Source organism: Stigmatopora nigra, chromosome 10, assembly GCF_051989575.1.
Source record: "Stigmatopora nigra isolate UIUO_SnigA chromosome 10, RoL_Snig_1.1, whole genome shotgun sequence".
NCBI lineage: Eukaryota > Metazoa > Chordata > Actinopteri > Syngnathiformes > Syngnathidae > Stigmatopora > Stigmatopora nigra.
Genome location: NC_135517.1, coordinates 1,173,765 through 1,199,501, shown reverse-complemented (window position 1 = coordinate 1,199,501; position 25,737 = coordinate 1,173,765). Strand labels below are relative to the sequence as shown.

At 37.8% G+C, this 25,737-nt stretch overlaps 1 protein-coding gene across 1 annotated transcript in view; it reads right to left on the bottom strand.

Annotated features, from left to right (window-relative positions):
* The window catches only part of cdh22 (cadherin 22), a 150,418-nt gene extending 129,233 nt beyond the window's left edge, over positions 1-21,185 (bottom strand). Inside the window, exons 1-3 of the mRNA XM_077725839.1 lie at positions 21,111-21,185; positions 17,793-17,905; positions 4,621-4,728 (exon numbers count right to left, since the gene is read on the bottom strand). The gene's annotated coding sequence lies outside the window, so the exon portion shown is untranslated. The remainder of the gene's footprint in view (positions 1-4,620; positions 4,729-17,792; positions 17,906-21,110) is intronic.
* Positions 21,186-25,737: the final 4,552 nt, after the last annotated feature.

Below are 25,737 nucleotides of genomic sequence, written 5' to 3'. Positions count from 1 at the left end.
CTTATACTCTGGCTAATACGGTATTTAAATGGTAAATATTTTAGGATCCAAAACTACAAAAAATAAATCAAAAGTCTGATTTGGAATACAGTTACAATGAAAATATCATTTTCTATTGGGTATTGGATTTGGACCATCTAAAACTGTTCAATCCAAATAATTTCAATGAAAACCGTTCCATTGAGCGTCACCAAAAAGCAGACAAAAGGCTTTGGAGTCAAATTTTTTTCTCATCTGAATGGCGGCCATTGTATTCCCTCAACTCAAGGACATTCTTCTCAATTATATCCCCAACCAATAAAACGCTTCATTTTCCAACTCCTCTCCAAAACAAGTCAAAAAAAAATGTCCCGCGTTCTACCATAAAAACGTTTTAGACGGCATACGCCAATTGGCTTTCCCCCAAAAAACGCTACGAGCCAAAATATGCAAATCACCGACAGTTTCAAACCCCCCAAATCTGCCAAAACAAAAAAAACAAGACATTCAGCTCACAAAAAAATCACCGATACATTTCTACCGGCGCAAATTCCACCGAGATCGAAAACTCTGCCAAAAAAGCCCCACAAGAAAGCCACAAAATGAGATTCCCATTTTTTTTCAACACAATACCAACTACACTATCTCCATATAACTTCCGTAGCGGCAGATACGGCACCCCCGTAGATTAAGGGCAATCCACCTGACAAAAAAATCGTATCCTGGCACTCCAGAATACAAAAAAAAAACTTGAAATCGATTCCACGCTTGCCTCCGTCACCCTCGGTACGTACCGTGACGACGTGCGAGGGGGCGGAGCCTTATCAAGCGTGAGGGAGAGGTCAATCAAGGTGATTCCAACAGCTGGCGGCGACGAGATGATCTATATAATCCTGACGGAAAAAGCAGAGCTCGTATAATATGATTTAGTGTCCGTCCGCTATATTGAAATTGCCTACGGGAGAAACGTCTCCGGAAATTGGCCATCTGCCGCCGTCGGAATTTACGCCGCCGCTTTGTTCCGCTTGCCCATGCCGTGCGACGTATCGGTTTTTGCAACACCCCCGCTCGTAAAAGTCCATTTACGGTAAAGTTTTACATTCCGTGATATATATATTTTTTGCCAGGGTTTTTGGGTGACTTTGGCGTGGGGATGTTGTTAGGGGGAACTCTTCCGGGTTGACGGTAGTACGCTGCCCTAGTGAATTTTTTTGCTTTTTGCCGTACACTGTTTTTAGTTGATGTAGTGTCGTTGAAAAAGGAAAAAATAATGGAATGTGTTGACAATGTGCAAAATGCTTATTTAGAACATGACATTGCATATCAAAATGAATCGTAACGTGAAAGCGAAAACTTTGTATTGTATTTTTTGCATGTATATTGCTGGAAAAAAATGGCTTGATTTTGGGGAGTTTCTGTAGTTTTGATACTTTTTACTTGACTATTTATGTTGACTACTTATTTATGTGGACTACTACTTCTCTATGTGGACTACCACTTCTCTGTGGACTACTACTTCTCTATGTGGACTACTACTTCTCTATGTGGACTACTACTTCTCTATGTGGACTACTACTTCTCTATGTGGACTACTACTTCTCTATGTGGACTACTACTTCTCTATGTGGACTACCACTTCTCTATGTGGACTACTACTTCTCTATGTGGACTACTACTTCTCTATGTGGACTACTACTTCTCTATGTGGACGACCTCTCTATGTGGACTATTACTTATCTATGTGGACTACTGCTTATCTATGTGGACTACTACTCATCTCTGGACTACTACTCATCTATGTAGACTACTACTCATCTATGTAGACTACTACTCATCCATGTAGACTACTACTCATCTATGTGGACTACTGCTTATCTATGTTTATTACTGCTGATCTATATGGACTACTTATCTATGTTGACTACTTATCTATGTTGGATTGGATTGGATAACTTTGACTACTTATCTATGTGGACTACTTTTCTATGTGGACTACTTTTCTATGTGGACTACTTATCTATGTGGACTACTTATCTATGTGGACTACTTATCTATGTGGACTACTTTCTATGTGGACTACTTTCTATGTGGACTACTTTTCTATGTTGACTACATATCTATGTAGACTACTTATTTAAATTAGCTACTGCTCTCTGTTGACTACTTATTTAAGTTACCTAGTGCTCTACGTTGACTACTTATCTATGTTGACTACTTATTTAAATTACCTACTGCTCTATGTTGACTACTTATTTACATTGACTACTCATCTATGTTGGATAGTTCAAATCTCATTATACTTGTACAATGACATTAAAGGCCTAAAATTCCAATGCCAACTTCATAGCTTGTTAAAAACTGCCATATCAAACCAGGCAAATTGGTACTATTTAGTGTCTCTGTACACGTGTGTATTAGTGTGTGGCACCATCACCATTCCAGTCCAGTTCATTGCACGCATGGCCCACCATTAAGTGTGGTCTACCCAGCCGACCGGCTCACTTCAAATAATGGCACGGAATCAAAAGAAGCTGCCATTTTTCTCCCTTCCTCATTTTTACGGGGCCAAGCTTTTGCACTTTGGCAGAGGTTACGCATCCCATCCTCTCTTCTATTTCTCTCTTCTTCTTCTCTTTTCGTTTCTTTTGGTTTTCCCCTTCTTCAAAGCGACGCCATCAGCGTTCCAATCGAAGACGGTAGATTATCTGCGACGTTTCGCCCCGTGGCGCCACAGCGAATGACTCCAAATAAAACTTTAGACACCCAAGCAAAGAAGCGCCCCGGGCTCCAGTCCTAAAAATAATGTCCGGCGTTAATCACTTGATGTTTCCGATCCTTTTCGCTACTGCAGGTACACCCCAAATAATAAAAAAAATCTGCTAAAAAAGTGCTAGTGAACCTGTCAAATATGGTGGATGGGAAACGGAAATTGCCTGCCGGGATTTTTGTTCAATGGACGGTCAAAAACAGGTAAAAAAAAATTAAGTATCAACCGATTGGCGTCCAATCCGTTTTGACTGGGAGGGTTGGAAGCAATGCGATTGGACATTTTTTGGTGAAAAAGATTATAAAGTAAATGAAAGCGAGTCTTTTAACATTTAGTTATATTGAGTATAGCAGTATAAAGATATTCCAAAATATAATGACTGTATTTACTCTCAAATTTATGGATTTATGGAAACATACATTTTATGTTTATCTGAGCATCTTGTCATGTTTGGTCATTTTTGGTTATTTTCTAATTTTTGATATAATATTTAGATTTTATTTTAATAAAAGGATATTTTCTATTTTTTTATATAATATTTAGATTGTTTTTAATAAATGGATAAAATAAACTGGATTAAAATGCCTAAATATTCAGTTTTCTATAGATCTAAAACAATGTTTATTTGAGCTAATTTTTTGATATATTTTTAGATTTTACAAAATGATTTTTGAACTAAAAACCCAGAAAAAATGGATTAAAAAAATGACAATTATTGATCTAAAATGGGGGAAAATCAGGAAATTTAATATACATCTATACTTTGCATTTGAATTTGATCCTAAAACAGAAAGTCAGCACTCATGATATACTTTCTCGGACCGCACAAAATGATGCGGCGGGCCAGTTTTGGCCCACGGACCTCTACTTTGACACCAGTGATGTAAACCAAACATGGTCTTGATAATTGAAAAAAATTGCCGAATAGGACCCCCCTTATTATATATTTTTTTACTAGTAGCAAGAGTGGCTAACACTAACGAATTTCAGCATGGATTTTCACATTGTTATGAACTTTAAAAAATAAAATTAATAATTAATAGCTTAAAAAAAAGTGCAAAGTAGTGAATTCTTGAAAATTGAGGGATAACTGTAATCTTCTTGCACGGCTATTTTTAACTATATTTACAACCTCATCATATTTTCATCAAACTTTATTTGATGTCACGTGACGTCGGCCTTGAAATAATTCCCCTTTTTTTCCGAGGTGAGACAAACAACATCGATTGGTATGGAAATCAGTCCAAAGGCCAGCAAATTAGCCAGCCGGCGCCTTTTTAAAGGTCGTTAATCAACTTTTGGCACCCGAGTCGCTGTTTTGTTTCCCGCTAGATGCTGCCGTCAGCATCCACGCCACACAGACGCGCATTTACGTCTTTTTTGGAAGGAAATTTGAGCAACTTGCGACCACAAGCGGTTCAAAAAACAAATGAACGGACGCCCATTTTGCAAGAAAAACGTGTTAAAATAGCATTTATGAAATATCATGTGTCACTTACCTTGAAATGAACATTTTGTGGTTTTTGTAAAGGGATGAAAGTTTGATGGTGACTCATGTGGTTTTAATTGGGGTTTTTGTGCTTTGTTTTTAACTTTTTTTGCCAAAAAAATGAATAAAAATCACCCAAAAAGATTAAATATGATCATTTCACATTCAGGAAAATTTCCCATTTAAATGAATTGGATTTTGATTTAATGTCATTTGAGTTAAGACTAAATATGCTCTTATTTTGAAAGAGTAGTAGTTCTTTTTCATAAAATATGACCAAAAATATGTTTTTTTTAAACATTCCATTCACCCCGAACGAGTCATAAAATAAAAATGAACATAAGAATGAAATAAATCCCAAAAATCCCCCAAAAATGTGACTCACCCGTTAGCATTGCGCTAACCGCTAACAGGATTCCACGTCAATTGAAAGAATGGATGACCAGAAGTGGGTCGGCGTACGCCATCGAGGTCGACTCGCTTGATGAGCTTCCTAATGGAAGAGAAGAAAAAAAAAGTACATTGCAGATTAAATTATGTAACTTTATCTCTCGGAGGACGACGGAAGGATGAAATTCCGACCATCTCAAAATGTCCGCCTAATGAGCACTTGACAAGAATTTACTTTGGGTCATTAGGTCCAATGGCTTACTTTTACCATTTGTACCTGCTGACTCATCTTATTCCTTCATTCATTTTCTGAACCGCTTACTCTCGGAGGGTCGCAGGGGGTGCTGAAGCCGATCCCAGCTGACTTTAAGGACCTTAATTTGGTTGACAGCCAATCACAAGTTGACAACAAGGGGCAATTTAGCATATAATTCAATATTAGCCTAGCCTAGCATGCTTTTGGAATGTGGGAGTACCCAGAGAAAACCCACGCGAGTCCAAAACTTCCCTGACAGAATAATGGATTTTTTTGTGCAAAATGCAAACATTATTTAAAATATGACTTTGCATTTCAAAATTAGTTAAAAATAGTTAGCCAAAACAACGAAAACTTAACTTTTCCTATTTTTTTCATGTAAATTGCTAAAAAAATTAAAAATAAATGACTTTAAAGCTGAATGATATTAATATACATGTCCATTTATGTCCATATTACCATATTTTCATGCATATTAGCCTATTATAAGACGTACCCTTAAAATTGACTAAAAATCGTTGTATATAAGTGAGTTTTTTCACGTTTTATGCAAAATACCCTTCATTTTTTCTGTTAAATTTCATTCATAGACTAATTTATGCACATATAAGCCTTACTCTCGATTAAATCATCATTTTCTTCCAACAAATTCGGCTTATATGCGAGAAAATACACTAGTTGTATTCCTAACTTTTGATATACAGAAAAATAGCAATAGTTGCACCGTGTTGGGATTCCTCGGGATCGAATCCCGATCTGCGTATCGCAAATCAGGAAATATTAGGCCACACCCACTCCTAACAAACTAGGATTTGAATTGAATTGAATGCTTTTTGTGTAGATGAAGAAGAATAAAAGAAATGTACAGTGTGTGTGTATGTTTACAAAGCATGAATTCATCTCCATGCGGAGAATGTCACGGTGGCATAATGGAGGATGATGGTGCGCTCGGCTTTAAGGACAAAGCTCCATCTTGCCACTTTTCTCCGCTACGGGAGTGTCGTGTTTGCCACGGGCGAGTCTGATAAACATGCGTGGCGGGGAAGGGAAGGAAAGGTCACGGCAGCCAGCACCAATAACATCTCATTTCCATAATTTGCCAGTCCAAAAATGGTGGACCGCTCTTCCAGTTCACGGGTTCAAGTCTTGTCTGCTCCGCTCAAGGACACAGGTGGCTTGATTTTCTTGTTTCGTTCAAGACCGCCTGGTTTTTACACCAACCGTGTCGGGGTTTTTTTTGTAATGGAGAGAAAATGTTGTCAGGACATTGTTGGGGCGGAACGATAAAAAAATATATTTAAAAAATGGAGTGGATAGTGGTTTATTTCAGCATTGTTGGAGTGGTGTAGGTTTTTTTGTGCGTGTAGCATGTAGTATGTAGTGTGTAGTGTGTAGTGTGTAGTGTGTAGTGTGTAGTGTGTAGTGTGTAGTGTGTAGTGTGTAGTGTGTAGTGTGTAGTGTGTAGTGTGTAGTGTGTAGTGTGTAGTGTGTAGTGTGTAGTGTGTAGTGTGTAGTGTGTAGTGTGTAGTGTGTAGTGTGTAGTGTGTAGTGTGTAGTGTGTAGTGTGTAGTATGTAGTATGTAGTATGTAGTATGTAGTATGTAGCATGTAGCATGTAGCATGTAGCATGTAGCATGTAGCATGTAGCATGTAGCATGTAGCATGTAGCATGTAGCATGTAGCATGTAGCATGTAGCATGTAGCATGTAGCATGTAGTATGTAGTATGTAGTATGTAGTATGTAGTATGGAGTATGGAGTATGGAGTATGGAGTATGGAGTATGGAGTATGGAGTATGGAGTATGGAGTATGGAGTATGGAGTATGGAGTATGGAGTATGGAGTATGTAGTATGTAGTGTGTAGTATGTAGTATGTAGTATGTAGTATGTAGTATGTAGTGTGCAGTATGCAATATGTAGTATGTAGTTGTATATGTAGACGTATATGTAGTATGTAGTTGTATATGTAGACGTATGTAGTATATAGTTGTATATGTATACGTATATGTAGTATATAGTATGTGGATGTATAAGTAGACGTATATGTAGTATATAGTATGTAGTTGTACATGTAGACGTATGTGTATGTGTGTATAGGTGTGTATATATATATGTATGTGTGTATGTATATATATATATATATATATATATATATATATATATATATATATATATATATATATATATATATATATATATATATATATATATATATATATATATATATATATATATATATATATATATATATATATATATATATATATATATGTATGTGTGTATGTATATATATATATATATATATATATATATATATACACTTTTTTTTAATCTTAAAATCGTAAAAATGTGATAATCCATGCCAAAACTCCCTTGTGACTACCACTCAACACTGAACAACTATATAGTACTGTATAGAACTCTCATATAAGCCGTATTTGTAACTACAAAAATGATAACTGAATCAAGTGTACAGCTTAGTATATGCGCACAAGACTCTTTCGCCAGTGGAGCTCGGCAAATTAACCTTTACTATTTGTTGGTTATTTTCTGTTTTGCAGTAAGAAAAACAACCATTACCAATCCCAATCATCCCACTAATGTTTGTCTTATTTGCAAAATAGATCCAAAATGGAGGTTCTCGAGTCAAGTAAAAGACATGAATTTAAAGAAAATGGCTAGGGACTTTGCGATTGGCTCCCGGAAGCCTCTTCAGCTCATCCCTACACGACACGGCATGGCCGCTAGCGATTTTTTCCACCGCCACCACCGTGCCACGGCGGCGCTGGCGACTGGGCCCGGCGCCCCGACCGTGTGTAGTCATGCCAGTCGAAACAACAGCCGGCGAGTCCTGATAGTCGTCCGGAGCGTCCTCTCACTCGCTCCAACTTAAGAAGCAGAACGCCACGTGCTAACCGCTAGCCCGCGGGGACCACAAAAAAATGGGAGTTGGCTCAAAAAAATATACAAAAAAAAATCCAAAATAAATAAATAAAAACCTCTATTGACAATTGTGTTCCGCCTCCATGCATGGATTGTATTGTGTATTTTTTTTTTTTTTTTAGTCCGGAAGGTACTTTTTCAAATATTTCCACCTGACTTTTGTGTCATCAATTTTCCAAGCCGCAGGAAAAATAAACTGAAAAAAAAACATCCTTTACTTGTTGTGCTAATGTTGTTCTTTTCCCTTTCGACACAAGAAAATTGTAGCCAATCAGAGGTTGCGTTGGAACGAATTATAGCAGCTGACCTAATCCCGTAGGAGTCCTGTTATGTTTACTGTCTTTTTTTTCTTCTTTTTTCTTCTTTTTCCTTTTAAAAGCCATCATTCTACTGTAGTCCAAACAAGCAAGCAGGCTTTAAAGGCGGAGGGAATAAATATAATGGCTTGTTTTTGTTCCGATTGCCTTCTGTTGCTTCTTAGCGGGACTCTTTTAACGTGATCAAAATGTGCAATTGTCTAATGTATCTAGCATGTCTGTTGGGATCTCCCAAAAATGTCAACAAGAGATCAAAAAATTGAAATATGTAGCTTTATATTTTATTGTCAGAATGGGTTGATCATGTTTTTGTGGGTAGGTGATGGTGGGGTAGGGAATCGATGGATCTGGAGACGTATGTGGCTTTGGTGAGGGTATGGGTAACCGCTAAGTAGTGAGGTTAAATTAGAAATGTGCTTTTTGTTAATGATTTATTGTTATTATCATTTGTTTCATTATTATGAAAATTTTAATTGGTGTTGAAAAATGGGGTCGTCTTATATTCAGGTTGTTAGAGCGTGTGGTTCTTTTGACGGGTGTGTATGGGTATCCGATAAATAGTTAAGTAAAATATGGAAACATGCTTTTATCTGGAATTCATTGTTATTATTATTTGTTTTCAGATGTAATGTCTTTTTACAAATTTTATTTGATGTTCAAAAAGTATTTTTTCTAAACTTGAGTCTTGAAAAAGATGGGGTTGTCTTATACTCGGCTCGTTAGAGTGGCTTTTTTGAGGGGTGAGTGCTTTTATCTTTAATTTATTGTCATAATGTATTTGTTCGAAATGCACTGTTATTAGTATAAAAATTGAATTTGGTGTCCCAAAAAATGGGGTCGTCTTATACTCGGGACATTACAATATGTGGCTTTCTTATGGGTGAGTATGGGTCTTTGCTAACTATTGAGGTAATTTATGGAAAAGATTTTTCTCTTGAATTCATTGTTATAATTATTGGTTTCAGATGTAATGTCAATTACAAAAATTGAATTTAGTGTTCAAAAAGATGGGCTCGTCTTATACTCGGGACATTACAATATGTGGCTTTTTTATGGGTGAGTATGGATCTTCGCTAACTATTGAAATCAAATCATGGAGGTAAAAATTATGAATCAGGGGGCGGCTTATACGCGAGAAATTGTAAAAATTCAAAAATTCCAAGGCAATTTTCAGAATGCGGCTTATATGCGAGTAAAAACTGTACTTTTTTACCCATTTCAGCTTGAATCCGGATCGTCACGGTCACTCATAGCAGACAAAAACATCATCGTCAATAGCTAATATTGTCAGTTTCTTTGTCCAAACACAGCAACAAATGTCCCCGTTTAGTACTCTTATGTCAAATCTCGCCCATTTTTATTTCTTCTCCCATTTTTTCATCCCCTACTCTCGTTCTTCCCCGGCCGCTGTTTTGCCGTTGCATTATTTAGACGGCCATGACGGGAGATTTATTGGCGGTAGACGGCAGATATTAGCCTTAGTCTCCCGAAGACCAGATGGCCGATCAATATTTCTCCAGCCATTAATGGCCTAGCAAAGGAGGGAGATTTGTTATTTAAAAAATGAGGTAGCGATACCATTGCGTATAAAAAAGTGGCCGTATTTTCCAGGGTTTTACCTCGAACGCCATATTTTTTTGCATCCTCGGGTTACCTCGTGAGACGGACCAGATAAATTTGGGTCCCCCTAGTGGGAGTAGACCGAGAATTATTAAAAAAAATGAACCCTGAGGTGTGATTGGTTGGATTGTTAAACAGCGGGGAAACGTTGTAGGATTCCCTGAACTCCGTCAAGAATGCTAGAAAGCAATCCATCAAGTATATTTTTACGGGTGTGAGACTCCCAAAAGTACGGGAAAAGGTTGGAATGGCAAAAAAAATGAAGGGTCGGAGGAAGACGATCCGATTGGACGGAAATTGGAGGCGAGATTTGTAAGGTTTTCATTTACGGTGGTGTCTTTCATTCGCTGATTAGATTGGGAGGGCCTGCGGTGAGCAGTAAATGTGATTAAATCCCCTTTTCTCGCCTAAATGTGAGGACGTAGGAATAGATCAGCCTATAATGGAATGGTGGGTTTGTTTTTATGGGTGCCATGTTTTAGCTGTTCAAAGTCCTGCTGTCAACATTGCTCTTACACACTAATGATTGAGTCTTATAAAATCATTCAAAAAGATTGGTAACCCCTAACCCTAACCACCCTAAAATCCCTAACCTTAAAATCCCTAACCCTAAAATCCCTAACCCTAAAATCCCTAACCCTAAAATCCCTAACCAAAAAATCCCTAACCAAAAAATCCCTAACCCCAAAATCCCTAACCCTAAAATCCCTAACCCTAAAATCGCTAACCCTAAAATCCCTAACCTTAAAATCCCTAACCCTAAAATTCCTAACCCTAAAATCCCTAACCCTAAAATCCCTAACCCTAAAATCCCTAACCCTAAAATCCCTAACCCTAAAATCCCTAACCCTAAAATCCCTAACCCTAAAATCCCTAACCCTAAAATCCCTAAGAAGAAAAATCCCTAAGCAAAAAATCCATAACCCTAAAATCCCTAACCCTAAAATCCCTAACCCTAAAATCCCTAACCCTAAAATCCCTAACCCTAAAATCCCTAACCCTAAAATCCCTAACCCTAAAATCCCTAAGAAGAAAAATCCCTAACCCTAAAATCCCTAACCCTAAAATCCCTAACCCTAAAATCCCTAACCCTAAAATCCCTAACCCTAAAATCCCTAACCCTAAAATCCCTAACCCTAAAATCCCTAACCCTAAAATCCCTAACCAAAAAATCCCTAACCAAAAAATCCCTAACCAAAAAATCCCTAAGCAAAAAATCCCTAACCTTAAAATCCCTAACCTTAAAATCCCTAACCCTAAAATCCCTAACCAAAAAATCCCTAACCAAAAAATTCCTAACCAAAAAATCCCTAACCAAAAAATCCCTAAACAAAAAATCCCTAAGCAAAAAATCCCTAAGCAAAAAATCCCTATGCAAAAAATCCCTATGCAAAAAATCCCTAACCCTAAAATCCCTAACCAAAAAATCCCTAACCAAAAAATCCCTAACCAAAAAATCCCTAACCAAAAAATCCCTAACCATAAAATCCCAACCCTAAAATCGCTAACCCTAAAATCCCTAACCCTAAAATCCCTAACCCCAAAATCCCTAACCCTATAATCCCTGACCCTAATACTCAAAGAGATCCATAATTATTGAAATCGTGCAATAAAATTAGTCATCCCTATCGTGGAAGGAATGAAAGAATTTACATATAACGTACACATCTACTTACCAAATTACAAAAGTTACGCAAAGTTCTAGAACCAATTGCAATTACATTTTTTCACATCCTTCATTCAAAATTGGGACACTTTGACCAATTTTAAAGGTAATAAATTTTAGTTGATCGTTGTGTGAGGACCGTGGAACAGAAGAGAGAAATATAAAGTACACCTCAAATTTTCAAGTTTCAAGTAACTAAAAAAGTTCTGGAACCAATTGCAATAAAATTACAGTCATCTTTACTAACATTTTTTTTTTGTTTACTTTCATTTTTTTGGGTGTTTCTCACATCTTTCATCCAAAATTGACTAATTTTAAAGTTTTTAGTTGCTCGGTTTTTTGAGGACCGCGGAACAAATTATAGAATTTACATATAGAGTACATGTCTACTTACGAAATTTTTAAGTGTAATAAAATTAGTCACATCTCTGTATGAATTTTTTTGCTTTACTTACACTTGTGTTTCTCACATTATTCATACAAAATTGGGACACTTCTGACACCCTTGTGTTTACGTATTATACCGCAAGAACACTTTTGAGTACACGCAGTCATCAAAACTTTACAGTACTTTGTCAAAAGTGTCTGAAAAGTTGACAAGAATGGCTGCCTTACAAGTCAAAAGAAAGGATGACTATAATCTACTTTTTAAAAATTAGAATGGGCCATGAATGAGGAAAATAAATAACCCGATAACAGAATGGGAGCTCAGTTGCCAAGCGACGCAACGGCATCGGTTGCTGTCGAAAACTGGTGGTTGACAAGTAAAAGAATAATTCCCGCTTTCGCTCATCCTGTAAGACACATTTTCTATTTTCAGGAAGCTCCCGCAGTTTTTTGCCGCCCTTGCAGACGGGATGTTAATCGGCGTTTGAGATTTCGTGTGCCAGATCGCACCCATTAGACAAGCCACGCATTAACAAAGGGGTAAAAAATACCACAAATTAATGCAAGTGTACGGTCATAAAAATTCAAAATGGCCTCACAAGAACACTACATTTCTTTATTAGTTTGAAGTTTCAAATTTGTGATAGTTATCGGTAGACATAAATGTATTTTTATCATAAAAAGAGTCATTTCGCATTAATCATCAAAGTATGTATGTGGTAAGAACTATTCTGTAGAGTCATACCTTGAGATACGAGCTTAATACGTTCCGGGACTGAGCTTGTATGTCGATTTACTCCTATCTCAAATAAACGTTTCCCATAGAAATGAACTAAAAACCAATTAATTTATTCCCAGAATCCGAAAAAAAACCCACCAAAAAAATTCATGTTTTCATTTTCTGAACCACTTTATCCTCACCATGGTCGGAGGGGGTGCTGGACGTTTGGTCGCCGGACATTTGGTCACCGACAACATGACAAAATTATATTCACCCAGGCGACCAAACGTCCGGGCGACCAAACGTCGGGGCCACCAAACGTCCGGGCGACCAAACATCCGGGGTGACCAAACATCCGGGGCGACCAAACGTCCGGGCCACCAAACGTCCGGGCGACCAAACGTCCGGTCATGGTGAGTATAGGCAGTTCAGAAAATGCACAAATTTTTTTTTGCCATTTTTTCCACCCGCTGAAATTCCACCGTCTGCTACAGTTGACCGGTACTGACAAGTGACCAAAGAAGAAGAACGAAAACAAGAAATATGTCCGCCACGTTCGCCTAATTGAGTCAATGGTTTTTCTGTGGGTTAGCGTAACGGCGGGCAAAAAAGCTAAAAAACATGGCGCTTCAATCCGAGGTCACGAAATCCCAGACTCATTGATCATCCGACCTCGGCGGAGGTCCGCACTCTACCGACTCCCGTTCGGCAGTTATTGTGACGGATGACCGTAGAACGGCGGGGGGGAGGGTCAACCATGACGGATGGCGTCCAATCAGAGTTTTCGGGTACACCTTTCATCCTTTTCTCGTCTCTTTAACGTCACCGTTTTAAGGGGATTAGAAGACCAAAAACAATTTGCGGGACTTTTTGTTTCATCTCAGCCACACGCTGGTGGAAAGACGGGGTAAGATCTCCGGCGGCGGCAGCGGTAGCGGCGGCAAGACGTGCACTCCATCGTCTTTCAAGCCTCATGAGAGCCCAGCAAAGTAGAAAGGATTGACTCCGGCTTCATCCTTTGACAACGGAATAAGAGGGAACGTGGAGAAAAGCCAGTCCGAAAGACACAACTTAATCAAACGGCGACAGCTCAGAGGAACAAAGAACTTTATTTTTTTTTTTACTGGATGATCCAAGCAGACTTTAGTTTGTTACTTGTCCAATATGTGACAAGGACCTTAACAAATTGGACTTGTGTCATGGATTTAGGAATCTGATTGTCCTTTTTTGGTGGACTCCTGTTGCCGATTTAGTACCGATACAATAATACCTTGACATATGAATGGCCCAACATATGTTTGGTCGCCCGGACGTTTGGTCGCCCGGACGTTTGGTCGCCCGGACGTTTGGTCGCCCGGGCGTTTGGTCGCCAGGACGTTTGGTCGCCCGGACGTTTGGTCGCCCAGACGTTTGGTCTTCAACACAAAGAAAAGCCATGATTTTATGAAAGTGCGGTTTCGTATGAGCCATTTTCCTAACATTTTTCAACACTAATAAGACCAAAAATCAGTCATATCTCAAAAACTCTTTTAAAAGAAATTCTTTACATCTTTTCTCGGGCAAAAAATGTACTTTGATCTCTCTTGAGGGCAAATATGAGCCTATTAAAAGTTGCTTATGGCCTTGAAAACATATTTTTACTGTTAGCTTTTTGGCTAAGTAGAGTCCAACAATGCTTTTTGGGGGGATTTGAGTGAAATGAAATTTGTGGGTCCATTGACGGGTTGGTTGAGCACCCCTGGAATGTTTGCGCTATGTAAATCAGCCGGCAAGGACGCGTCACCCTATCAGCGGCAAATTAAAAGTTGTTACCGCCATGGTGGACGGACGTCCGTATATTTCCGTTTGACAGTTACGGGCCGGGTGCCAGGACTCGAAGGGTAAATAGATTTAAACTCCCGCTATCTTGGATTTTTACGCTCTAATTAAATGATTGCATCTTGTCAAAGACTATTCAATTATCAAGACTCACGGCAATCCCTAACTATGGCAATAAAAATCGTTTTTGGGACAGTTGGACAGTAATACCTCTACATACGAGTGCCCCGACATACGAGCAATTTGAGATAGGAGTAAATATTTTGAGCAAATATTTATCTTAAGATACAAGTAAAATTTTGAGCGAATGTTTATCTTGAGAAACGAGTAAAATTTTGAGCAAATGTTTATATTGAGATACGAGTAAAATTTTGAACAAATGTTCATCTTGAGATACGAGTAAAATTTTGAGCAAATGTTTATCTTGAGATACGAGTACAATTTTGAGCAAATACTTATCTTGAGATACAAGTACAATTTTGAGCAAATATTTGTCTTGAGATACGAGTAAAATTTTGAGTCAAAACAAAATTAGAATTGAGTTTAGTGTAAATTTAGATTAAACATATTTTTGAGTGTCTGCATCAAAATCCAATTTCATTTTAAAAAATGTATGTTATGTTACAAGCGAGTTGCCGTGCGTCATTTTAGAGTACTTACAGGTCATTCTGGGTCATTTTTGATTGATTTTCAGACACTTTCAAGGGTGTTTCTTACTCATTAGTCGCTTCCAGATGATTTTGGGGCATTTTCAGGTGACTAAAAATGACATAACTCACGAAAATATGGTTTTCCATCCGGCACCTTTGTCAAAAAAATGTAAAAACTTTAATCCTATACGTACAGTCCGACTGTAGTCTGGTGAGAACAACCTGGCAGGGGTACAGAATCGAACCCACTTTGATTTGACAACCCTAATCTGGTACACGTAAAAGGACGGATAAATCAGCAAAACCCAACACTTCCTTGACCTGATTTTTCAAGGATGCAAAGTCAGTCCCTCGCCTGGAATTATAAAGAGTTTCTTTCTGCTCGATTGTGATAAAACCTCTCAAAATGTCCTCTGAGGTAACATTTGGAGAAACATCTCCAGTGGAGAGCCACAACAAAGACTCACAATTCTTTTCATAGGAAAAGCCAGCCGGGATGTGGACACCAGATGAATGCAAAAAAATAGGGAGGGAAGAGAGAGTCCCTTTCTGTCTTGTCTGTAGAGAGTTAGCAAAGCGCTACGGGTAGCGCTGTCGATACAAGCGACTCTTTGTTTTACAGCCGCAACAGCGTTATTGACTTAGCATTACGCATGTTGACTGCCATTCGGGGTAAAAGCATCATTGTCATATTTGGCTCCCTTATCAGTTTTAACTACCAATGGTAATTCTGGTATACAAGTCTATGGCTTTTTGCTACTTTGCTAAATTTTGCTACTCAAAAATAATTAACGACCTAGATTTAAAATGGTTCTTACCGTATTTACTCACATATAAGCCGACCCACGTATAAGCCACATTTTTAAAATTCCCTTAAAACTTTTGACTTGTAGAATTTCTTGCGTATAAGCCAACCCGAGTATAAGCCACATCAATAAAATTACCCTAAAATCTTTGAATTGTAGAATTTCTCGCATATAAGCCGCCCCCTGATTGGCCATTTTCAGTTCCTCAAGGATTTAAAACCTCCCCAAAAAGGACTTCATCCAAGACTCAAGACACCGATTACATTTAAAAATACACCAAATCAATTCCAAGTCCTTCCATTGGCTCGTTAAATTCTGAATGGGAAAAGTGCTCAAATATGAGAACAAATTGGCTGGTCGCGACGGGACATGTTGGATATATTCACTTAGACGGGGAAGCAATTTGGTCGAGTCCCAAGAGCCGAGTCAGGGAAAAGCGGGTTACAACGTGGGTCCATTTCCCCAATCAGCCACACGGGTTGCCAGGGCACCCCATTAACTTGTGACGGAATGTCATCCCGACAGAGCCAACAACCTCTCGACCCATTCCCCCTACGGCTGTACGCGTCATCATCATGTCATGTTTTCCAGATGGCAGCCGTCCACGGCTGAGCAATTGAGCGGGATCGCAATTCCGCCCCCTGGAGAAAATCCGAGCAACTACACCTCGGTGGCATTATTTAAAAAACGTGCTGTGTTCTTTCTAGGGTTCAAGTCGGGGGGGGGGGGGGGGGGGGATTTACGGAGGGTTAGTATTGCTATCCATCGCTGAGGTACCAATACCAATGCTAAAATGCTAACGTTGCGCAATGCTACTTTTCAGGATTGTTTGTGTTTTTTTAATATCCGACAGTGGGGGTTTTTCTTTTTTGGTTTTCTGTTTTTCCCATATATAAGGCGCACTGGATTATAAGGCGCACTGTCTATTTTGGAGAAAATTTAAGACTCAAGTGCGCCTTATAGTCGTGAAAATACGGTACCCAAAAAGACGCGAAAACCCACATCAAATGGATCCGACTTCCAAAAAAAAAGGTGCTGTTTATGAACCTGTGGATTGGCAACGCGGTTCAAACGAAGCGGAATCCATTTTCTACGGTGATAATACGGGGGTTTGCCTCTGGAGAGGATCAAGATGGAGATTTAAAAAAAAATGGGTACTCGCAACAGGAGGGAATTGAATTCGCAAAAGGAGGGAATTGCAAGACGTCATTCGTCAGTGGCTTGTGGTCAAAATTTTGTATTTTTTTTTTGCCCGTATTTTAAAAAAATATAACAGATTAAGCCTGACTCCTCAGCGAATGAAAATGGGCTGTTGGGAAGATCAAACGTTTTTTTTTTTTATATAATTTTTTTTAGTTGATTTAGCCCTTCGGTCCGGTTCGCTTCCAATCAGAATAGAAATTGGCAAAGTTCTCCCTCGGAGGATTTGGAGGGGCGCCGAAGGGCCGAAAGCTAAAAAAACTTTCCACTCTTCTTCATCCCCTGATAAAGCGTGTCGTCGGCTTCAGAGAAATACGCCCGGAGTTTATACAGTCAAAATATATCAAAACTGAACATCTTTTTTTCAATGCTAACTTTCTTCTCACTCACTAATTTTAGAATCTTTTTTTGGAGGTGGTTCTGTGTTAACGTGTTTAGCGAGTCTGACTCGCAGTTCTGCGGTCGTGGGTTCGATCCCCGATCGGGGTTCCTGAGTGGAGTTTCTATGTACGCTTGAGTGAGTTTTACCTGGTTTACTCCCTACATCCCAAAAACATGCATGCTAGGCTAATTTAATGCTAAATTGTATCTAAGTACGAGTGTGATTGGTCCCTGGTGTCATTGGGCTCTGTGATTGGTTGGCTATCGATTCAGACTGATTGAATGAATATTGTTTTGGAAATATATGTGAAGTAGTCCAGAATATTTTAGAAAAATAAAGTCTAATACAGCAATAGTGTAGCAAAACTCATCTTAAAATAAAGTATGTCAAAAGGTACTCACGTTTAACTCTGTTAGGGTGATAGACAATGATAGACATCCAATCCTGTGGTAGTTTTCATCCTTTAACCATCCATTTAAATGTCTGTTGGCCAGTGATGTCCATTCCATTTCAACTGGGAGAGAAGGCAAACAATAAATGAATAAACATAGCAGCAAATGGATGAATAGATTATGAAAATTAGGCAGATAATGAATACAGTCGTATAACGCGCACCCATTTATAACGCGCACCCATATTTTGAAACTTTTTTTATTTATATACATATTATTTAAGTATGTATTTATTTATTTAGTTTTAACTTGTTTATTTATATTTTATCTAATTATTTATATTTATTTGTATTTATTTATTTATATGCATTTATGTATTTACTTATATTCATTTATTTATTTATGTTTATTCGTTTATTTATATTTATTTATATTTTATTTATTTATATTTTTTAAATTTGATTTCTTTTATTTTAATATATGATATGAAAACCTGGAAAAATGAACTCCCACCAATATGAACACAATTCTCCAATGGACTTCACAATTTTAAATCCTTAAAGTCCTCATCATCGTATTTCAAAAATTAACGAAAGTTATGAAAAAAGTTCTCCAACCAATAAATTTCATTAATATAGGTACAACTGTAATTTCCTTGATTTCTGCACTACGGAATTATTCCACATTTCAAGCCCGTAGAGCAAATTTATCTGGATAATAACAACATGGCGTTCTACCTTGAAAAGTAGCCAGTCTACATCTATCCGTGTCGTAAAATGCAAATAAGATTCCGTGGCGAGTTGCGCATCTCGTTTATTTACACTTCCAAATCTCGGCGGTAAAATAGCGAGTTTCCTTGCGGGATTCGCAACCAAAAAATGTAAAAAAATAAAAAATAAAAACTCAGCCTTATGAAAATTCACTACTGTCGTCCCTCCTATGGCGACCATAATGGATGCTACTTCCTTTCCGAGGCTCACTTGCGGGTCAAACATTGATGTATGGTAGCCCGGGGGGGTTGTGAAGGGGGGGGGGGGGTGTACGTATAGGACATATTAGGGTGGGCCGGGTTATTGTAAATGGGGAGTGAGTGATGGCGTCCCCTGTTGACAACTCTTGAGATATCTACACGTCTATCGTATGTGGGTGGCTGAAAACGGAGTGAAAAATAATGAATACCCAAGTTTTTATTTTTTTTAAAGCTGTTTTTTTTGTAGCAATCAGTCATCGACTTCTTTTGTATGGATTTGCTGTTAAATAACGTGGGCTTAGCATAACAAAAGACAATTAATTCAACTTGACCGCTTTCCTTTAGAGTGCCTTTGTAATGAATTGGATTGTGCTGAAAGCTAGTGGGAGGCTTTTAAAAGAGCTACAAATACATTTGTTTACAATTCGGAATGTAAACAATGAGGGAGATGAAAAAATTGTTTCGGAGGCGGGACCATGAGGGCAGGGGGGAGGGGCAAATGGGATTGGAATTCTGTTCGAGGTAATAAGTAGGAGTTTGATTTATTTAGTAAGGGACAGAAACGCGAGAAATTCTACAATTCAACAATTTTAAGGCAATTTTAAGAGTGTGGCTTAGACATGGGCCGGCTTATACATGAGAAATTCTACAATTTAAGATATTTAAGGCAATTTTAAGACTCATACATGAGAAATTTTACAATTCAACAATTTTATGGCCATTTTTAGAGTGCGGCTTAAACATGGGTCGGCTTATACGCGAGAAATTCTACAATTCAACGATTTGAAGGCCATTTTAAGACTTATACATGAGAAATTCTACAATTCAACAATTTTAAGGCCATTTTGCGAGTGTGGCTAATACTTGGGCCGGCTTATATGCGAGTAAATACGCGAGAAATTCTACAATTCAAGAATTTTAAGGCAATTTTATGACTTATACGCGAGAAATTCTACAATTCAACAATTTTAAGGCCATTTTGCGAGTGTGGCTAATACTTGGGCCGGCTTATATGCAAGTAAATACACGAGAAATTCTACATCTCAAGATTTTTAAGGCAATTTTATGACTTATACGCGAGAAATTCTACAATTCAACAATTATAAGGCCATTTTGCGAGTGTGGCTAATACTTGGGCCGGCTTATATGCAAGTAAATATGCGAGAAATTCTACAATTCAAGAATTTTAAGGCAATTTTATGACTTATACGCGAGAAATTCTACAATTCAACAATTATAAGGCCATTTTGCGAGTGTGGCTAATACTTGGGCCGGCTTATATGCGAGTAAATAAGCGAGAAATTCTACAATTCAAGAATTTTAAGGCAATTTTATGACTTATACGCGAGAAATTCTACAATTCAACAATTATAAGGCCATTTTGCGAGTGTGACTAATACTTGGGCCGGCTTATATGCGAGTAAATACGCGAGAAATTCTACAATTCAAGAATTTTAAGGCAATTTTATGACTTATACGCGAGAAATTCTACAATTCAACAATTATAAGGCCATTTTGCGAGTGTGGCTAATACTTGGGCCGGCTTATATGCGAGTAAATAAGCTAAACTAATGCTAAGCTTAAGAACAACATGGCGTTCGAGCTTGAAAAGTAACCAGTGCACACACATGGGTGTGGCAAAGTGGCAACAACAATTTCCCGAAAACATCTTTACCACTGGAATAGAGTCAAGCACAATGGACATTAACAACAATCATCCATGCACCATCACATGGTATATTACTCCCACACCTCCTTCACTCTTTAATGTCTCATTAAACAACACAACGATACGAGTCAGGGGCGCCGAGACCCTCAATTATGCGGTGCAAAGCACACGGAATAATTAAACCCACAATCCGGGGCGTCGCGTCGTAAATTAGAAGCTGATTGTAGGGTTCACGCCTGTCATGGCGCCGTGTAATTATTGTCAAGGAGGTGTGTGTTCAACTCGCACCCTCTTTGCAAATTAGACCGAAAAAAAAAATATTCAAGGGTTGATAGGTATCGGGACGTCGAATTGCACGCTTTGCTTCTCGATTTTTTTTAATGAAGTCACCCGTTCGCACTGTTTTTTTTGACACTTGCGGGCGAGAAGTCGTGTTTGTGATTTAAGTGGGCGCTGGAAAATGAATTTAATGGCTATCCAATGTCGGCGAATACATTTGCGGAAGGCTTTTTTAGTCATTTGAGTGGAAAAGTGAAAATGGCGGCTGGAGAGATCAAAAAACGATGTATTTTAAGGCATTTTCAAGGTTAAGAAAAAGGAAAACAAAATGGCTCATTAGCTATATATCATTTGGCACTTGGTTAAAGCAGTGTTGATGGAAATAAGAATAATAGAATAGATGACTTACCGGCTTTTAAGTGTCCAATAATGACGTTGATCTCTTATTCAGTCAGATAAAAAAATGGTGTTGTTTCAATTTCCTACAAAACAGATTAAAAAAATATTTATCATTCAAATGATTGAATTTCTTGCACAAAAACAACATATTTTCCTCACATAATGACTTATAACATTTAAAAGATGACTTTTCGCATTTTGAAATGAGTTAAAAGTAGCCAAAAACTTAACATATCCATTTTTTTCATGTAAATTGCTAAAAAAACTAAAGGTAAATGACTTTAAAGTTGAATGAAATTGATATACATGTCCATTTATGTCCATATTACCGTATTTTCTCACATATTAGCTGACTTTGCGTATAAGCCGTACCCTTAAATTACCCAAAAAGGTACGTTTTTTCAAATTTTATGCAAGATACATGTTTTTTTTTTCTTGAATTTCATTTATAGACGTCAAAATACATTTTGGTTAGCGTTTTATCTGTTTATTTTTTCTCTACTTTGAAATAAATGGCCATTATTGTGTTATGGCATTTCGTACCTGTCATAATATATGCGCATATAAGCCCTACCTTCGATTCAGTCATGTTTTTTAGTTACAAAATAAGGAAAATAAGGTCAACTAATTGCACATAACTTTGAAAATGTTGTTTATCTGGACCCAATGCATCCTGAGCTTTGACTATATATAAAAATACAATTCCATTGGCTATTTTTATGCCCTGTAAGCAGTTATTTCTTCTTAGGTCTTTTTTTTTAACTCCACTCTTTCATTTTCCAATTCAAAGCACGGCAATTATCAATTTTCCTTTCCGAAGCGACCATTTTGCACCATTTAGACCGGCTGGTGCTCTTACCAAATGGATTATAATTGTCCTAAATTTAACAAGCTAGTCCACAATGATGCGGGGGTTTTCCATTCATCCGATGCGTCATTTGCTCCGTACGCCATCCATTGTTTATCCCGAATTTTTGGCGGCGGAATACTCGAATCACGGCGCGGTGACGGGCGACTCCCCCGAGGAGTCGCCGGCCTCGGCGACCGCGGGGATTCATTGATACCAGTCGCTGTGATAAAAAGCTTCAAATAGCCTCAATTAGTGGATCAATAGCATGATTAGCCAAGGCCTTGTAGCGGGAGCCTCTTCTTGCAAATCCTTTATAGTTTGTACCATCCAGCAAGAGCCAAGAGTGCTTTGTTCCTTCAAGCAATACCATGGATAGATGGAAGACTGAAAATCAAAAACTGGTGCGGTGGAGGAGTGGTTGGCGTGTGGGGGCTCGCAGTTTTGGGCTCGTGGGTTCGATCCCAGGTGGTTTCTTGCTGTGTGGAGTTTGCATGTTCTCCGCAGGGACTTTGTTTTCCTCCATTTCAAGGCAATTTTAGGGTTGCGGCTTATATGCGAGAAAATATGATAATGAGGACACCCCCAGATTAGATTGGATAACTTTATTCATCCCAAATTCGGGAAATTTCATATACATACACATATATACATACACATATATACATACACATATACATACACATACACATATACATACACATATACATACACATATATACACATATATACACATATACATACACATATATACATACACATACACATATATACACATATATACATACACATATATACACATACATACATACACACACATGCACATATATCTACAAATATACATACACATACATACATATACACACACGTACATATATCTACAAATATACATACACATACATATGTACATATATCTACAAATATACATACACATACACATATACGTAAACATATATACATACACATATACATACACATACATACATACACATACATACACACACATACATATGTACATATATCTACAAATATACATACACATACACACACATATATACACACATACATATGTACATATATCTACAAATATACATACACATACATATGTACATATATCTACAAATATACATACACATACACATATATACACATATATACATACACATATATACATACACATATACATACACATATTTACATACACATATTTACATACACATATATACATACACATATATACATACACATATATACATACACATATATACATACACATATATACATACACATATATACATACACATATATACATACACATATATACATACACATATATACATACACATATATACATACACATATATACATACATATAGATGCACATGTATACATACGGTTGGTCTTTAAAAAAAAAAAAAAAAGCTCTTCCTACAAACGACACACCTGCGTTTAAAAGTATAGTCTACCAGTGGAACGCCATTACAGGAGCAAACTGACAAGCGCCCCCCGGGGACCCAAGAGGCCGATCAATGTCGCTAGTATCTTCGCCCTCCTAATCTCTGTCACCGGGGCCAGTTTTACTATCTGTAATAGATCTTGGGGGATTAAGGGCCCCCTTCCGGAGACACTTCTCTTTCATTGCCCGAGACCAGCGGGGGGCGCCGGATTCCCGCAGTCGGCGGGACGGCGAGGTCGGGACGTTAGAAGACGACAACTTGGCTTAAAAAACGTGGGGCGGGGGGCAGTTATGGGTAAAAGATGGCGGCTAAATGGGACACATGGGAGGCAGGTAGGGGGAGGCTGAAGTGGTGGGGGGGGGGGGGGGGGATAAGCACCCGGCCAGCCGGGGGAAAGCCAAGAGCCCATGTAATTTCTGATTTCTCTAATCCTACTGGCATTTATACTTTCAGAGGACAGATAATGAAAATGAAAAATGAAATGAAAAGTTCCACTCGCCGAACGCTGGCCACGGGATTTTCTTTCTTTTTTTTGCCTTTTCTGTATGTCTTTTGTAATACCCACGCACGCGCTGATCTGGCAAAGCTATTTATAAAATGACCTCAAACGAAAGATAGACGAAATGGTGTACATTTTAAGGCTGTGATGATCGCTTGGCAAAATATTGAACATGCTGTTGAATTTTGGGAAATGTAAACAAAGGTTTTAGTGCTTGCAATAACATTGATTTCTACCTGTGCATTTGTTAACCCGTTATTTTTGAAGGAGGATTGATAAAAAATAGTGCAAAGTTCCTTTAAACCCTACAAATTTGCATTTTTTTCATTTAAAAAAGCATTAAATGCATGGAAAACGTAATCCAAAAACATGGGTGTAAATAGTATTGCTACTAGGACTCAGCATAGTTTTTTTAATAGGGGTGACCCTGTTTTTTGATTATTTTGTCTGGCCCCCCCTAAACCGCGATATCCAAGGGATTACTGTACTTTAATTTACATCAAATCAGTACATAAAAACGGTAATTTTTCTAGAAATAATTTATCCAGGGATTATAACGGTAATTTTAACGAAGCCTGTGCATTTACCGAGGACTACATCAAGACGATCACATTTAAAAATACATTCATGCATTCACTATTTTTTACCTTTTTGTTGGCGTTTTGACTGTATCATCATCATTGAACCGATGTAAGGATCAGATCAGCTTCTTTCTTAGTTAGTAGGTTATTTTCACAATCTGCAATGGCGAAATTCAGACAAAACACGGAAAATCGTCAAATACCTCGATCGTGAAAAGTTTGTTTTAAATTAACGCACCTGTATTCTCTCGCTCTCTCTCTCTCTCTCTTCCTCGCTTGACCAGCGTCGAACTTTTCTTCTTCGTTTGCTTTTTTTCCAACGCGAGCGCAACTCCAAAAGAAACTGCGCCTCTCGTGGTCACAAAATGAATAAATATAACTAGTATACATGAAAATAAAAGTGACATTAAAAAATAAGAAAATAAAAAATAGATTTGCAATTCAGAAAATGAATGAATACAAATAAAACTTAGAATTTTTAACAACAAAATTAATGCGATAAAAACAAAATATAACAAATACATACATTTAAATAAATATTGTTGTGTTTTTTAAACATTGTGAACATGACATAACTAATGTAAATTAGCAGTATTATGAGTACCTTAAATTAAAACTGTTATATTATGAATAGATGCTAATCATATGCCATGTATATGCTAACAGCAAATGCTACATTAACACTAACATTAGTAAATGCAAATGCTAACTGTTCTCAACCATTGGCCAATCATTGAATGTGCTAATGACTAGCTAGCTAGCTTGTTGCCCATTACAGGCAGCCAGACAATTTTCATAAAACTTTTATGTTAGCAGTTTTGGTCCCAACTATAAGTTTTGCCAAACCCAAATAAAATAAACAGACCTGCCCTGCAAACATGGACAAAACATTAGCCATTACTAACACACACGGCTTTTGGCGAGGTTTAATATTGTTTGTTTTCATGACTGCCACTGTCCATTTGGTCTCTGTTTAATGGAAGGATACCACTCTCCATATTTATAATAATCATACATGGATGTTAATAGGGATAAACCACCTTTGTCACATCAGTCTGGCATGGGAAGAGTAAAATGGATTAGCCTGCTGTGTTATTTCCCTTTTCGCTGGCAGTATTTCACGGTGAGCAAAAGCTGGCTTGCCTATTATGCATAAAAACGCATATGGTGTCGTATTAAAAAAAATGTTTTTCCAAAAAAATGGGGGTTAGGTGCTGTTAAATCCAGAATTATGTAGCAGCAGCAGCGCTTGG